Raw genomic sequence first — 17,442 nt, forward strand, 5'->3', positions numbered from 1 at the left:
GGGACTACCTGGAGGTGATATAACTATGACAGGACAAAGAGAGGTTATCTGCCCGGGTGTCTCATGAAATATGGATCCAAATGCAATTTTACTCAGATGGTAAGCACTGGCCAGCAGCAAATGGTCCTTCCGCACATGATGCTGGGGTCATCCCATTTTTGAAGAGGGGTTGTAATTTAAAAAATCTAAAGAACAAGCCCTCATGGTGCTAAAATGGCCAATTAAGCCAAACATGTTGCAAAAACTCTCCCATGTTTCCTTAAAGGATGTTTGGGGCACCTTGGGACATTTTTATGCCCAGGAGACTAAGGACCACAAAAATAGCTTTTGGGGCTCCCAACTTTGTCAAACATCTCCATGCCTTCAAAAACAGACTCAGCTAAGCATAGTGTGTCTCTTCTGAATGAATGCCTTGAGGAGATAATGGGCTGGATGAGGAAAAACAAATTGAAATTGAATCCAGATAAAACAGAGTTACTTGCGAGTAACGGTCCTAATCTGGGGATGGCGGTATGTCAACCAGTTCTGGATGGGGTTACACTCCTGAAAGACTGTGTCTGCAGCTTGGGGGTACTTCTGGATCCGTCTCCCCAAATATCAGCCCAGGGAGATGTGACGTTCAGGAGTGCTTACTACCAGTTTTGGCTGATATGCCAGCTGTATCCCTTCCTAGATTTGGAGAACTTAAAAGATGGTAGTGCACAGGCTGAGAACCTCAAGGTTGGACTTCTGTAGTGTGATTTACATTTGACAATCTTTGTATCAAGTTTGGAAACTCCAGTTAGTTCAAAATACGGCAACCACATTGATTACAGAAACATCCAGAAGTGAGCATATTACACCTATACTATAGTCACTCCACTGGCTGTAAATTAGTTTCTGGGCAAAGTACAAAGCGTTGGTTGGGTTCAGGTTGCCTACAGGATTGCTTTCTCCCATACAGTCTACCCCGAACACTCATGTCCGGCCTACCTGAACCCAACTGACAACCGTAATCCAGAGGATCTTTTCACTGGCTGCCCCAAGATCTGCTGGAATAAATTCTAGAGCTAAATGACCTGTCGGAACTTAAAACATGTGTGAAGACATATCTCTTCTGGCAGGCCTACCCAGTAAGTTTTAATCATTTTAATATGGTATTTATTTTATAGAAATATGTTTAATATGTGTATTTTATAAAATATTTGTATTGATTATGTGTTTTTTCTATGTTGCAACTCACCTCGAGCCATGAGCCACAAGAAATAAATTATCATCATCATCACAATAATCTCATCCTCAACCACTTCAACCACCTCCCTTTTAACCCCGGTGGCAAAGTGCGTTAAAGCGCTGAGCTGGAGACCGAAAGGTCCCAGGTTCAAACCCCGGGAGCGGCGTGAGCGGCCGCTGTTAGCTCCAGCTCCTGCCAACCTAGCAGTTCAAAAACATGCCAATGTGAGTAGATCAATAGGTACCTTCTGGTGGGAAGGTAATGGCGCTCCATGCAGTCATGCTGGCCACATGACCTTGGAGGTGTCTACAGACAACGCCGGCTCTTCGGCTTAGAAATGGAGATGAGCACCAACCCCCAGAGTCAGACATGACTGGATTACCTTTTTTCTGATCCATTACAAGTCAGGTATTAGTTTTATTTGTGACTTCCCCCTCTTCTTGTATCACCATATTAAGTCAGTTGACAAGTAGTGTTGTGTCTCCCTTTGTTGTTGCCATGTGCCTTTAAGTTGCTTCCAACTTATAGTGACTCTAAGGCAAACTCGCCATCATTTCTGCAAAAACTTGGCTAATGCATGCCGGACCTCTCTCACCTGAGATAAATTCCTTGTCTTGCTTGGTTCACCCTGGTTCCTTCACATTATTCCATCACTATTGTCTCAACACCATTCACTCCTTTTGTCAGTGATCACCTGATGCCCCTCCTTGAATTCTGATACTTACTTCCTATCTGCATGTGGGTTCTCTGCATCCTCTTTCATTTCAAAGCTCTCCACCTTATCTCTCTATTCTTAAATCCCAATATATCCTCGGTCTTGATCTTCTTAAGCTCCTTTCTCTATCAGCTCCCTCAAAAGATTCTGCTCTTTCCTCTTGCTCTGCACACTTGGAATTGATTGTCAGGACTTTGGTATGATACTACCATGTCTTTTACTGCATCCAAATGTCTCCCCCAAATCCACCTTTTTCATTATTATGCTATATAAGTGCCTAATTTCCAAACACTGATAGAAGTTAGCCTAACTTCAGAAGAGGTAAGAGGTTCAGCTTCATCCTCACAAACAGGGAAAACCTAGTTGAGGAAGTTATACGTAGTCGTGGAAATTTTGGGTGGATGTCACCAAGCTATCTTGGGATTCATGATAATGAGGAAAGCGAATGCTGAAAAGTCAAGATATGCATACTAAGCTTCAAGGGAGATGAATAATAAATATGAAGAAATACTGAATGTGATCCTATAAGTAAAAACACTTAAGAAGGGTATTCAAAATGGATGGGAATGTCTAAAATGGTCTATCACAAAGCATTGCACCATGCAAAACAATGAGAAGCACCTAAAGAAACTACAGTGTGTGTTTTGGAAATGTTCTGATGTATTCAGATTAAAGATGGAGACATATAGGAAATGGAAGGAGCTCTCAAAGCCTCCCAGCTGGTAGGGAGAATATGAGGACTGAAATACAGAATGAGAATATGCTTGGGATAAGGGTTATAAAAAGGGACGGTGTTTTAAATTATGTTTGGAGCAAAAGGAAGAAAAGGAAGTAATAGGTCTACCAAAATATGAAGAGAAAAACATTAGAGGATGACATGGTGAAGACACAAAAAACTGAACTGTTGACTTTGTCTTTGCCTTCAGGGAAAACTATTATATGAGGCAAAAGCAAATCCAATGACAAATGGAAGAAGATGCAGCTCAAAGATAGGTAAATAAATGGCATGGGAACATGAACTATTCTGAGTAGATTCATGTTTTCAGGACCTGACAAACTGCATGCAATTTGCAGGTAATTTATAATTTTTGAGAACTCTTGTAAAACATGTGAAATTATGCGAGGGAAAGGAAAAATCCAGGCAACTACCAATGGGTCAGCTTGACATCAATTCCTGGAAAGAGTCTAAAACAAATGATTACATGGTCGAGCTACAAGCATCGTAAAAGCACAGAGACCTGGGGAAGGTTTCTCAAGAACAAACTATGCTATACATATTGTCTTTTCCCCCAACAAAGTTAGTAATCTTGTAACCAAGAGAATCTACTAGTAGATTGTCTTGTGGATACATTATAATACTTGTTTCATCAAGCTTTCAGTAATATACAGTAGAGTCTCATTTATCCAAGCCTCGCTTATCCAAGCCTCTGGATAATCCAAGCCATTTTGTAGTCAATGTTTTCAATATATCATGATATTTTGGTGCTAAATTCGTAAATACAGTAATTACAACATAATATTACTGCGTATTGAACTGCTTTTTCTGTCAAATTTGTTGTATAACATGATGTTTTGGTGCTTAATTTGTAAAACCATAACCTAATTTGATGTTTAATAGGCTTTTCCTTAATCCCTCCTTATTATCCAAGATATTCGCTTATCCAAGCTTCTTCTGGCCTGTTTAGCTTGGATAAGTGAGACTCTACTGTACTTGGTGATATTCTTGCTGGCAAGTTGGCTAATGTGGGCTAGACATTACTACTTCTAGATGGATGAGTAGATGGTTGTGGGACTATACCCAAAGAGTGCTTTTAACAGTCCTCATCAACCTGAAGACAGGAAGACTGGAGTTTAACTCAGTTGGTTAAACTCTTGTGCCAGCAGGACTGATGACTTGAAGGTTGGGTTACTGACCTGAAGGTTGCTGATTCTAATCTAACCCAGGGAGAGCGAAGATGAGCTCCCTCTATCACCTCCAGCTCCATGTGGGGATATGAGAGATGCCTCCCACAAGGATGGTAAAAACATCAAAAACATCCGGGCATCCCCTGGACAATGTGCTTGCAGACAGCCAATTCTCTCACACCAGAAGCAACTTGCAGTTTTTCAAGTCGTTTCTAACACAAAAAAACCCCTGAAGACAAATGACAATTGGATTGGTGAAAAATTTTGTCCTGGACCCAGACGCATTCAGAATCTTGATCAGTGGACAAAAAGCAAAGGGAATGCACATCTAATTTACAATGACATTAAATTAGATGAGCTAATCTATTAGAAGCCAGGAACAAGATTCAAGATAATCCAGACTGAGAACTCAGCCAAAACTTAAGAGAATTTCAGCAGAGATAAATGCAAAGTTCAGCATTCAGATAGGAAGAAGTGGTTGAGGATGGGTGATAACTGACTTGATAGCAGAACACTTGAAAAGGATCTAGATGTTTTAATAGGCCACTGTCTAAATTTAAGGTAGCAGTGTAGCACAACAACTAAAAAATATAACTGTAGGTTGAATTCTTAGAGTTTCACCATAGAGCTCACTGTAGGGTACTAATATCTGTAGAACCATTCTATTTTGCTTTGGTCAGATTTCAGATGGATTACTATGTTCAGTTCTGGGAACTGTAATTTAAGAAAGATATTGACAAACTAGATGGTGTCAATATAAAAATGATGAGAGACCTGGAGACTAAACCAGATGAAAAAAGGCTGAAAGAACTAGTTTGGAAAAGACATACCACAATAGCTGTCTTCAGATATTGTAAGGGCTGCCACATGGTGATAGGGGAAGTTTATTTTCTGTTGCACCAGTGGTAAGATACAAACCAAAAGGTTCAAATTAAAAGAAAGAGGGTTTTTGACTAAATATTAAGATCTGTTTGATAGTGGAACAAACTATCTTGGAAGATAGGGAGTGTCTTTCTGTAAAGAAACTTAAGCGGAGACTAACCATTTCATCAGATGGCTCAAATTAAGCATCCTAGGATGCTTAGAGCCATCTTGGAGGACAAAGCTCCACTGCAGCCATCAGAAGATGTCGTCTGTGGCTCCTTCCCCAACATTCCCCAACTGGGGTAAAAGCATCACCAGATGGTTCCCCTGGCAATATGGGAGACATCCCATGGCACTGTGAGAGGGAGCTCGCTCCACAGCTCTCTCTCACTTCACCTGGCCTTTATGAGAAGGTTGAGAGAATCACCTCTAAGGAGTTTTGTAATAGTCAGCCCTTCACATTTTTGGATTTTTTATATGATCTCTATAGGAATCTTTAGATTCTCTAGTGTGACTTTATGGTCAGCTTCTGTAAGAAGCAGATCACAGAGTTGAGATGCAGGGCATAGAGAAATACAACTAGAGAGACCGGGCAAAGATGGCAAACTGCAGAGTCCTCCTCTGATAAGCTCCCAGGAAGAACTCGCCACCTGTGAATTATCACATGTTCTGAGATATTTTGGTCAGTGGTGGCATTCTTCCAGGCAAGGAAGAAGTAGAGGTTTTTATGAAGATCTAGTTTCTGCCTCTGATAGCTTGCCAAGACATATGTTTTTCTCTCAGATGCCAGAGGAGATAGAGGTCAGGGAAAAATACCCACTGAGGTGTGGCAGCCACATTAAACCCACAGCAAAAAGAAACACCTAAGAAAAAAAGAGGGTTTAACCGTGTGAGATTCACTCCTGGCTGTTGGAAAATTATTCCCATTGACAGTTACTTATATTGTCAGAAGATGTGAGTAATCTGAATGTACCCTGTTTCCCTGAAAATAAGACATCCCCAGAAAATAGGACCTAGTAGAGGTTTTGCTGATTTGCTAAATATAAGGCCTCCCCTGAAAGTAAGACCTAGCAAAGTTTTTGTTTGGAAGCATGCCCGCCAAACTGAACACCAGAGCATGTGGTATTAGTAAATGTACATACCATAGAGTGTTGTACATGGAAATAATGGTAATAACAAGAAATTCTTGGTAGGATTCACAGTTTGTCTGGTTATGCTGGTTTGTGATGACAACTGCTGTACAGAATATAATGTTCATTTTTTGTTCAATAATAAATGTGAATTCTTCTTCATGGAAAAATAAGACATCCCCTGAAAATAAGACCTAGCACATCTTTGGGAGCAAAAATTAATATAAGACACTGTCTTATTTTCGGGGAAACACGGTATTATCTAGAAATGGAATGCAACTAGATACAGATGCTACTAATTCCGTCTCAATTCTAACAGACTTTAAAGAAGATTGTTAACAAATGCCAAGTCTAATAAATTTTGTAGAGCATATTGATTGTACCAGCTAAGAGTACATACCAATCAAACAGTGGAAGTATTGTTTGTTTTTGAAACCAGAACAAAAGAAATTTCCCAGAACAAATAACAAGTGAAAAACCAACAGAAAGCAAGCAAGCAAGAAAGAATACTCTACTACTACTTGGTGTTTAGCTATAATAACTTAATTCAAAATGGGAACAATTATAGCCTCAGCAGAATTGGATTAAATTGGATTAAGCCAGAATTTGGATGAATCGAGTTTGATGAGGAAAGAATTCAGTGGAAATCAAGCAAACCAGAACTTGGTGAAACCAGAATTCAGAAGCAGAAAGGTTGGAGAAAACCCTTGTGGGAGCTTTAAAAAAAGGCTTCAGCAAGGAAGTTGACAAGATTTATCAATATATCTGGCTTGAGGTCAAATAGAAAAATTTGCATAGAAAAGCAGTAGCTAACTTCGTAAGATGTCAAATAGGTGACTGGGCTATTCCAAGAGAGACTAGTTCATAGAATCATAGAATCACAGAGTTGGAAGAGCCCTCTTGGGCCATCCAGTCCAACCCTCTGCCAAGAAGCAGGAAAATCGCATTCAAAGCACCCCTGACAGATGGCCATCCAGCCTCTGTTTAAAAGCCTCCAAAGAAGAAGCCTTCACCACACTTAGGGACATAGAGTTCACTGTTGTGTAGCTGTAAAGACATGAAAGCATGTTGGGACTCAGTCAATACCTGTTATTGCAAACGGTCGTATTCAAAATGTGTCTGCAAGTGAACTCAGAGCCTGTGAGGGTAATTTTTACAAGAGGAAAATTGGTGGGAGTTTTGTTTAGGAGAAAAGTGCCATTTCCAAAGTTTTGTGGCCAGAACTGTTTCTCTTTCACTCTATAGCTTCTATTGCTTGCTCACTGGCTGTGCCCCCTTGTAATTTTTTGTTCCATAGCCATTACACTGCACATAGGATTTTTCCTTAGCAACTCTTCGGTTGCTGTGAGTTTTCTGGGCTGTATGGCCATGTTCCAGAAGCATTATCTCCTGACGTTTTGCTTACACCTATGGCAGGCATCCTCAGAGGTTGTGAGGTATATTGGTATATAGGTAAAAGAGGTTTAAATATCTGCAGAAGGTCCAAGGTGGCAGAAAGAACTCTTGTCTGTTGGAGGCAAGGATTTCCCCAGAATCCCCCCTCAGTCAAGAATCAGCCAGACCTTAAGTTGCAAGGCTTTTCAATGCTAATCAAGGTGATTAACTGCAACATCCATACTTACCTCCAATATCCCCCAACTGGGCTTTCATGACTTTTGATACTAGCTTGAAAATTCTTGAACATTGGCTAGTGGTATTTCAAAAGCTACATTAGAATAAACCTCCATAAAGTCCTACTCTGCTACTCCACTGTTGCATAGAGATGAGCCTGGGTTCTCACAAGTTATGCCAGTGAGGCATAAACTCTGGCAGGTACTACCAAACTGGTGAAGGTTTGGGTATGGATCCAATGACAAACTGCATGTCTAGCCTGAGAACCAACCCAGCTAAGTAAAAAGGAGACCATCACCAGAAAGATGGGCAGTGATGGGAAGAAGGATGCTATGAATTTTCAAGGTAGAATGAAGAGAAATTTCAGCCAACAAGAGAATAGCCTGCTTAATCAATTGCCTCTCTATACAGGCAATAGAAATAGAATGATTTGAATAAAGAGTTGTGTGTCTTTTGGCTTAATATAATGACATAACCTACTCCTCATGTTATCTTTCCGTAGCCTGCAGCTCCCAAGGGACTGGAGCTGCAAGCTATGCCTAACCCCAGCCTAAATAATGGCACTGGGTCTCACCTGATATTGGAAGCTAAACAGGGTATGCCTCAGATACATTTTCTTCCACTTTTGCACAAGGAAAACTTTTGACTTGCTAAGAAAACCCTATGAAATTCATGGGGTGGCCATAAGTTGACAGGTGCCTTGAAGGGACACTCACATACCCCTTTCTCCCATACTAGGGAACGCCTGCCTGCTTAGACAGTCAAGACCAAAGATTGGGTTCTTTCAGAGCGCTCCTCCACCTCACCCCTTCATCTTCATTCCCTTTGGTCTCCAAGGGCAGTGGAGCCTCTGCAGAGTCCAATCAGCATTTTGCTGGAGAGACAGAAAATACAAAAGAGTCTTTGCAAATAATTAGTGAGTGTAATTGTAGCTGATCTTTGATTAATGAAGAGGGATTCTCATTGCCTTAGGAGTCCCAGACGTCATGTGCAAAAGCAGGTGGGGATACTGTAGGGAGGGGGAGAGCAAACGGCCGCCACACGCAGCCTTAATTGTTCTGTTTGGAGATTATTTATCACCTCTGTGCTCCCTGAACAACAGAGCTGGCTATTAGTAGCTCCGAGGCTGTGGATGGACAGGCAAATAGGAAGGAAGGCAGGGAAAAGAAACAGGAAGTCAGAGGACATGGTGGGTCACACAAACGCAGCAGAGCTGCTGTCACAGCAAGACCCTTCCCTTGCTGGGTCTACTTTGACAGCCTCTAGTGAGCCTGGGCTGGAGAGGGGATAATGAGCCTTTGCAGCAATCAGCCTTTCATTTGCATCGTTCTATTGCAACAGTGCTGACCAGCCCTCTTCCCTCCAGTTGGTTCCAGACCTATGATCTGGAGGTCAGAAGCCTCCATTTGAATTTGACCTCACCTACTTCAATGAGAATGGGAAAAAGCCCTGCTCCATTCAGGGCCCTTCCAGACAGGCCCAAAACATGGGATCTGTCTTAGTTTTACCCGAGGCGTCCAACTGATGCCTCAGGGCACTTCCAGTGCCAAAACATGGAACAAAAACATTGGTTTTTAAAATGCAGGACCTCAAAGGGAGTCCAAACACAGACCTGTCAGCTCCGTTGCATAGGCTATTTGGCTGACTGCATCCCCTCATATGAACCTGCCCGAGCCCTGAGATCTTCAGAAGAGGCTCTTCTCTCAGTCCCACCATCTCAAGCCTGGTTGGTGGGAACGAGAAAGTAGGCCTTCTCAGCAGCTATCCTTCAACTCCCTACCCAGGGAAGCCAGAATGGCCCCCATTCTGTTGGGTTTTTTTGCTGACAGGCAAAAACCTTTTTATTCAGGCAGGCTTTTAAAGGTTTTTCAAGATCAGTTCTGGGGATGCTGTGGTTTTTAATTCACGGGGTGCTGTAGGTGAGATTGGGGTGAACATGAGTTTTAAATGCCATTTTAGTATATCTATTATATTTTAATTTTATTTTTACCACACTGCTACTATTTATTGCTTTTTAACTTTTATATTGCACCTTTTAAGCTTGCCTAGTGTGGAGCGTTAGCTGCCTTGAGTCCCCACGGAGAGAAACGCAGGGTATAAATAAATTTTAAAAAATATAATAATAATAGACCCCGATTGTCCTCACAGCTGGTTTTTTTTTTTTTTGAAGTGGATTAAGATGGAGGGCGGACGGGGAGCATCCAGTGGAAGTTTAAAAAAACAAAACAAAACACTCCCAACACACAACATAGTGATTAAAAAACTTTCCTCAAATCTCTGTCTTCCCTCAATTGCTAATTCAAGCTGTTTAACATTACAAAGTGAAAAAGACCAAATTTGAGAGTTGTATTTGCTTTCCACTTATGCTTCCCTGAACCACCTGTGTTTCCATTTGACAGCTGATCAGCTGTTTCAGAAATGCAAGGGCTCTGGAGGAATCCACAAGGGGAGAGAGAAGGAAAGCACTTGTTTTCCATGACTGCTGGGATACACAGGCATGGAAAGGCGTGTGTGTTTTCAGGAAGAATCAGGTTTAACGGGTACCTTTTAAACACATGCTTTCCAGCCCTTAACCCAATTCCTCCAAATGCCTCCCAGACTTTGGCTAAATGTTGTTTAGCCACCCCCACCCCCCTTTAACCCGCTTCTTCTCAGATTTAAATGCACATTTAGAAGAGCCCCCCAGGTAAACGCGAATTAATCCAGAGTAAACTGGGATTTGCCAGTTTGCTCCAGATTAATAAAACACCTGGAAAGATGGAGATTTTAAGCTAAGGTCCAGATCTTTCCAGATGAGGGCACTGTGGGGATTGACTCCCGGACCTGTTTCTGCAATCCCCACAGCAATCCTGGTTCGAGACCGAAGGAGTGGGATGGCACCCCCCAGCCACCCAAACTTACATGAGGGGGCTGCCGGCAGCGCAGCCCCCCACCCCACCCCAGAGAACTCTCCTGGTGCTCAAAAACGACATGTTGGGAAGTTGGGGAGAGGGGAGGACTGGAAAATGTCATTTTTTTGAGTGCAAGGGGACCACTCCGGAGGCTTAGTCCAAGTCAACAGAGACTAGTTACAGGAACCTCTAGGAGTGAGCGTATACCCAATACTAAAATCACTCCACCTGTTGCCAATTAATTTAATTTGCAAAGTAGAAAGTATTGGTTTTTACTTTTAAAGCTCTACATTGTTTAAGTCCAGGTTACCTATGGGATCACTTTCTCCCATACAATCCACCCTGAACATTTTGGTCCTCTGGTGGGCAGCTACTACAACCAGTCAAAACCCGATGTGATGTTGAGGCCATGACAGATGTCAGATGTTGTTGGGGCCAACCAGCCTTGCATGCCTGAAACTAGCTTGCTGCTCTCAGAAATGGAAGGAAGTGCAGTAGTAAAATTCAGCCTCCAAATCAGTTTGCTTCTATAGTTGGAATGGGAAGGAGCACCATTTTGTCCCTTGCTGCAGACAGCAAAATATCACAAATGCTCCTAAAGTCAGTTTCCCAATTGCCGATCATTATGTATTGTACATTCTGAAATCTATCTGCAGTGATCCACACCCTCCATTTTATGTTCTTGGGAAAACTGGGCCACAAGAGTCCAAGACTGAAAAATGTGAGGGAGATGATCTGGAACAATCACCACAGACTAGCATTAGAATAAAAGACAGGATAGATCATCAAGGCAACTGTCATACTTTGTACTGGTCATGAAAACTCTTTATTACTAGGTCATTCTGTGACCACTGCCTGCAGAGATGACACAGCTGCTAAATATATACTCACACAACCTACTGCTTCTGTGTTTAGCAGGATTCTGAACACCTGCATGGCTGTGATTGCAAGGTATCATATACAGCACCTAATGTACAATGGATGGAAGCCTCAGAACAAAGCCAGGTTCATGGACTCTGTGGTTTTAGTGACAGTTCTGTTGAAAGAAAGATGAAAGTCTTGATGGCTTTCCAATGATAGCAGCATTTTTGCTTCCATTTAGAACAACTATATTGCTGGTTCCCTCCTACAGCCTATGGTCTCTCTCTAAGCCTACTATCTGTCTCCCCATTTTTTCTGAGGTTCCAATTCCTGAAATTAAAAGCAAAAGTATGTTTCCAAAATGTGCAGTAAGAAACCTATTCAAAAAAGCTTCATTCAACTTGCCTAATATTAACAATTTCAATTTAGAGACTATGTAAAGGGTAAAACTTGGACTACTGTGAATTGCAGAGTCCCTGCCCAAACAGTGCTTGCTTTTTAGCTCCCAGTGGGGGGGGGGGGGGAGTGCCTATGCACTGACCTTATGGATTGGCAAGCAATATGGATGAGTCACTTGAGCATGGATACCATCTGGCCAGTAGTATTAGCTGTGCTCAACACAACATCACATACACCAGAAGTGTGTTATTCCCATGCCATAGCCCTCTGCTTGCAATGCTCAAGTGGCTGGAAATGAATTCCTCCCCACTGTGATACTGTCTTTTATTTCTCTGAACCAGTAAGGAGGAACTGGAAGCATAGGAATGTTTTGGGGATTGGGGGGGGGGGGAGCACAGAAAAAAAGAGAAAACAGATTGGAGGATGGTTAGGGGGAAAGCAATTTTATTACAAGTTCTGCTGACAAATCCTGAAACTGAAAGCTTTTAAGAAAATTAAGTAGCTGGGAGATAGGATCAGGGCTCTTTGTAGACAGGCAACTGATTACAAGATAAGACACAAAGGATAGGGATCTGTACTACATTTTGATCCCAGAGAAAGGTAAACAATGTAGTGTTTGAAGCATCTGTTTGCTTGTTTAACAGTAACCAACAAAAGAATGTGTGTGTGTTGTAGGGAGGCCGTGTATGTAGGGGAGACACCAACAAAATATTTTTACTTGAGAGTATTTAAGTCTAAAGCAGGCTACTGGGAGCATTTCCCAAAGATCCCATAAAACTGGGGGAAAGGACAATGAAACAGCAGATTAAATTTAATGCCAGTAAGAGCAAAGTGAGGCACACTGGGAAAAGCAATCCTTCTCTTGGGTTAAGAGTTATGATGAGCTCTATGTAAGGCTGCTCCCATTCAGGAAGGAGATTTAAGGGAGTCCTTGTGGCTAGCTCCCTGAAAACATCAAATCAATGGGCGGCGGCTGTCAAAAGCAGCCAAGATGCTAGGAGTAATTATGGAAGGGATAAAAAATAATAATAATAATAGAGAAAATATCTTCAGTACTGTTATATAGAAACCAGCACCATATCTTCCACATGGAGCATCCATATAAACATTCTTAGTAACCCACCTAAAAAAAGAGGAGGAAACATTAATACAGGAAAAACTAGGAAAAGTATCTTACAGATACAGGCAACAACATCATTAGGGGATGTTTAAATAGAGTTTAATAGCGTTTTTAATTGATGTGGTATTGTTGTAATGTTTATTGATTTTGTTATTGTTTTATTGAATGTGTTCTGGGCAATGTAAATTGCCGACTGTTGTAAGCCACCCTGAGTCCCTACGGGTGAGAAGGGTGGGGGTAAAAGCAATGTAAATAAATAAATAAAAGTGGCAATTTCATATTGTGAGAGATTTTTAAAAAATTAGGATATCAATTTATAAAAGAAACAACAACAGAGTGTAAAGCAGCTAAGATAATTAGCAGAGGAAACAAAATATGGAATGCAATACTGCATGACCCCTGTATCCATGGGAGATACATTCTCGGACTTCACTTGGATATGCCAAATCATAGATAATAACGAACCAATTGAAATGAAGGACTGCTTGCTGAAAAATAATTAGAAAATGCCGGGAAAGAAGATATTTTGTCAGATGTGAATAAATGAAACTACAGATACAGGTTCTGTGGATATGGAAGCTGTACTTTACCTTGAATTGGAAGAACGTTGGCAAGCTTTTAACATTTCTGACACAATGAAAGAGAAGCCCTAAACACACCAAACAACTGATAACAATACAGATGAAGCAGGAGAGACAACTGATGTCAGGAGGTCAGTGTCTCAGCGATCCAGGATGCTAGGATCTCCATGCATTTCAGATTTTCAAAATCTATCCATATCCTGATTTCTAGTGTCTGGAATTACATTTTGAAATAAAATATAACAATCCCCCTTTTCTCCACAAGGCCCACTTTAGGAAGAGGAACAAGACTCAGAGTGTGCTCACCTTATGGAATCTTCTTGTGCTTATAATTATTTTACTGTACAGGTTCATTCGAAGATTCCAAGACACTTTAATCTCCGATTATCACTGGAGCACCTGGATTTATTAAAAGTGTTGTATAAAATATTTACAATAACCAGTTCCAAGTTCCCTTGTTTTTGTTATTAAATACTGTGATTATAGAAGACTAAAATCACCAAGAGGTTTGATTTGGTCATTCCATCATGTTAGGTTGCTATATCCACTTCTGGAAAACTCTGGTCATCATCAGTGAATTCCAATAGAACAGGACATTTGTGGTCAAAGAGACCATTCAGTAAGTATTCATGTCCTTTAAACTGGTATGTAATTAGAATGCCTGGTACAATAGTCATCATAGTTATCATTTAACTTCTTGTGGTACCTATGGAAAGCTTCTAGGAATCTCAAGAGCTCTGCCATCTCCCAATTGTTTTTTGAAAAAAGATATCTCTCTTCTTTTTAAAAGTTTGGTGAAACTTTTTATAAAAGGTTTTAAGGATTTTTAAAAAGCAGTAATACATTTGTTGAGATGGTTGAATTATCCTCACAACACATTTAATTTTAAAACTCTATCAGGCATTCTACCCTTTAAAACACATACACCACCAAAGACACACTTACCTAGTGAAACTCATTGTGCCAGGAAATATTTTTTTAAATCAAGCTACATGAATTGGGTGACATATAACCTATTGATACTAGTCAACTAATGATGGCAGAGGTTGTTCTTTTTAGGGAGATGACTGAAAGTATGCAGAGGTTTGTTTGAGAATCTGTGGTGGAACAAAAATATCTGGTGGAGACATTTTGGCAGGTGGAACACACTGGGGCGGACATATTCTGGCTTAAAAGTGAGTTTCCCTCTGCTACTAATTTTTCTGAGATGCAGAAGCTGTGGGCTGGGATGATATCCTGGCTCCACTCCTACCAATGGTATTGTGTGCAGCTCTTCAACCATGATGATAGTCAAGTCATTTACATTCTGGATGGGTCAATGAGTTACTGCTTAGTTCATTAGAGGGGCATATGGGACTGTGAAGGGAATCAAAAGCCAAAGGTGGGTGTCCTGTAATAATCTTCATTCTTTCCCATCAAACTGTGTGCTAATAATGTCAAGTTCTCCCTATCACTACAAGAAGGTGGAGTGGTTTCCCAAACCCATCAGCAAATAGCAACAAATTTTCCCTGCCTTGCTTTCCCCTACACCGAGGAAGCCCACAATCAGCATGTGAAGGTACTCCTCTCTCTGTGTTATTATTCTGCAGCAAATGGTAGCCAGCAACTCCAGTGTGTTGAATTTCACATAATGCCTCAAAATGCACTTGTTGACCTAAGCTAATGTGGGGGACATGAGAGAAGCCTCCCACAAGGATGGTAAAAACATCAAAACATCCGGGCGTCCCCTGGGCAACGTCCTTGCAGACGGCCAATTCTCTCACTCCAGAAGCAACTCCGGTTGCTCCTGACACGAAAAAAAAAAAAAAACCTAAGCTTTAGAAATGTAACCTCCTATGAACCTTACTATTTCAAGATTATGTAGTGATTTTTAAGTTCAGATTTTCAGTTGTTTTTAATGATGTGAAAATTGTGTATTTTATTATTTTTTATTGTATTGTTGTAATTGTATTATATGTTGTTTTTATATTGTGTTATATTGTATTTTTCCCGGGCATGGCCCCATGTAAGCCGCCCCGAGTCCCCATTGGGGAGATGGTGGCGGGGTATAAATAAAGTTTTATTATTATTTTATTATTATTATTATTATTTTGTATTATGTTGTGTACTGCTGTTAGGAAGTTGTGAACACATCACATTTCAATTGGGAAGAAGGGAAGTATTTAAATAAAATAAATAGTAATTGACACTATGTTTTGGTCTCACCTCCTCTGGCTAAGTATTCTGTATGCACATTGGAGAGAAGGTGGAATCAAATAGGTACCTCCCTCCGTGTGAACTGGGCAAAAATTTGCCAAAAACATAATTTGCATTACCATGTTGTCCTTTTTGTTCTTTTTGAATAGGCGGATAGGAAGGACAACTTAGACATACACATATAAAAATGATGTGAAGACCAATGTGTTGTAATGGGTAGAGAGTTCAATTAGGCACTGAGCAAACCAGATTCACTTGGTCATAAATGTCATTAGGTGAATTTGGGTCATCCAGTCTTTCTCAATCTTATGAATATCTCCAATTGGTTGGGAGGATAAAATGGGGGAGGGAATATTGTATTGAGCTCCTTGGAAGAAGGGTAGAAGGGTAGAATACAAATGTAATAAATAAATACGTACACACACACGGATGGAGAGAGAGAGTGGGGGAGTCTCCCATCATTGGACAGTATGAAGCCCTGAGAAGAAGACTACCTGGGAATTCCTTGCATGCTGCCTGAGCTCCATTATGGATGAAATACAGAGTGCAATGATATTAGCAACACATTCTCTTACTACATCCTTTTGAGCATTGTGCATTACCTCCAATGCATGATTCCCTAATCAATGTATATGTGGACCACACCTAAAGCATGGGGTGCATTAGAAAGACGGTAATTTTTTCTTACATCCTAGGAGAGGGAAAGAGAGCATGGAAGACAGAAAGGACATCATGTAGATTAGTTATATTTGCATGAACTGCTGTTTCTTCAATTCAGGGCACTTAACATGAATTTAAAGCAAAAAAGTGTTAATTATGCCATACAATGCATCCCACTTCGACTTGAGCATGAAAGGGACATAGAGGTTGCTGCCATTCTTCACAATAGTGCCTTATTCCTAGGTCGTCTATGTTAGATTTGAAGAATATGAATCTCCTTCCACCTGCTTGTAAAAATCATGAACTGTGTTTGATGGCTGTGATTCTTGGAACTATCTGTATTGTTTTGCCTATGCTGAAGGCACAGTGTGTTCAAAGTATGGCCAGACTGCTGCTGGGTCTTTGCTTCTCTAGTACACCAACCTTTGCTGTGACATGACTTTGTTGCTTGTTACTTGATCCTCTTGACTCACACAGGAACAGAATATGTGTGAGTGCCTGTGTGAAGTCCAGTTTTCTCTCTTTTGCTCATGAGCCAGTCATCATGGCCTGACACAGTGGCAGAGACTCACACAAGCTCATCAGAAAGGAGAGGAGTTGAGAAAGACAGAAGACAATCCAGTTTCCCCCTCTCATTGGCTAGGCCTGACTTGACCTTTCGGCCTTTTGTTATCTTGGTGCTGCACGTGTTAGGCGTCTCAAGCGGTCTGTGGTTTAGAAAACGGGAAACATGGTTTTAAACAATTATTGTTTTTTCCACCTGACTGGCTGCAAACTTGTTAATTTTTTCCCCTTTAATGTACGAAAACGGAGACAGCAGCTGCATTGAAATGAGTCGCCCTGCTATCCCCAGGCCCTGGCTGGCGTTCAGAGTGTGCCGGCCTCTAGCGCAATCACGGCCTTCTATAAATAAAGCCCAATATCTCATCAATGGCAGAACAGCCGTGCTTTATAGAGTCGTCTGACATAAAACCGTCCCTCTTTATGGCCCTCAAACCATTTGCGTCATTTAGCGCAGCTCTGTAAACCTTCTGTTCTCCTCACTTCGCCTGTATAGCCAGGAATCTCCCAGTACAGAAATAGGTTGTATCTCACATATTTCCAGCTGGTGACACCTGGTACCAAAATACACCCTAAATAAAATGAAAGAAACACCAATGTCCAAAGATTAAGCCCATGGTTGCAGCTGGGACACATTCAAGATCATACAGATACATCTTCAGATAACATTTCTCAATGCCTCTTCTTCTACTCTTCCAGATGTATACTCACTTCTTTTTGAGTTTGGTTAGATCT

The 17,442-nt window shown here is 41.1% G+C and overlaps 1 protein-coding gene and 1 long non-coding RNA gene across 3 annotated transcripts in view; one reads left to right on the top strand and one right to left on the bottom strand.

The window, feature by feature from the left end:
• asic4 (acid sensing ion channel subunit family member 4) overlaps window positions 1-17,442 on the bottom strand; it is a 125,550-nt gene that overhangs the window by 93,090 nt on the left and 15,018 nt on the right. The gene's annotated exons all lie outside the window — the stretch shown is intronic.
• LOC134295287 (uncharacterized) overlaps window positions 1-17,442 on the top strand; it is a 43,675-nt gene that overhangs the window by 2,832 nt on the left and 23,401 nt on the right. For both annotated transcript variants that reach the window (XR_010001814.1, XR_010001813.1), the window contains one exon: window positions 944-1,112. This is a non-coding gene — a long non-coding RNA (uncharacterized LOC134295287). The remainder of the gene's footprint in view (window positions 1-943; window positions 1,113-17,442) is intronic.

The sequence above is a fragment of the Anolis carolinensis genome, chromosome 1, assembly GCF_035594765.1.
Source record: "Anolis carolinensis isolate JA03-04 chromosome 1, rAnoCar3.1.pri, whole genome shotgun sequence".
In the NCBI taxonomy this organism is placed as follows: Eukaryota; Metazoa; Chordata; class Lepidosauria; order Squamata; family Dactyloidae; genus Anolis; species Anolis carolinensis.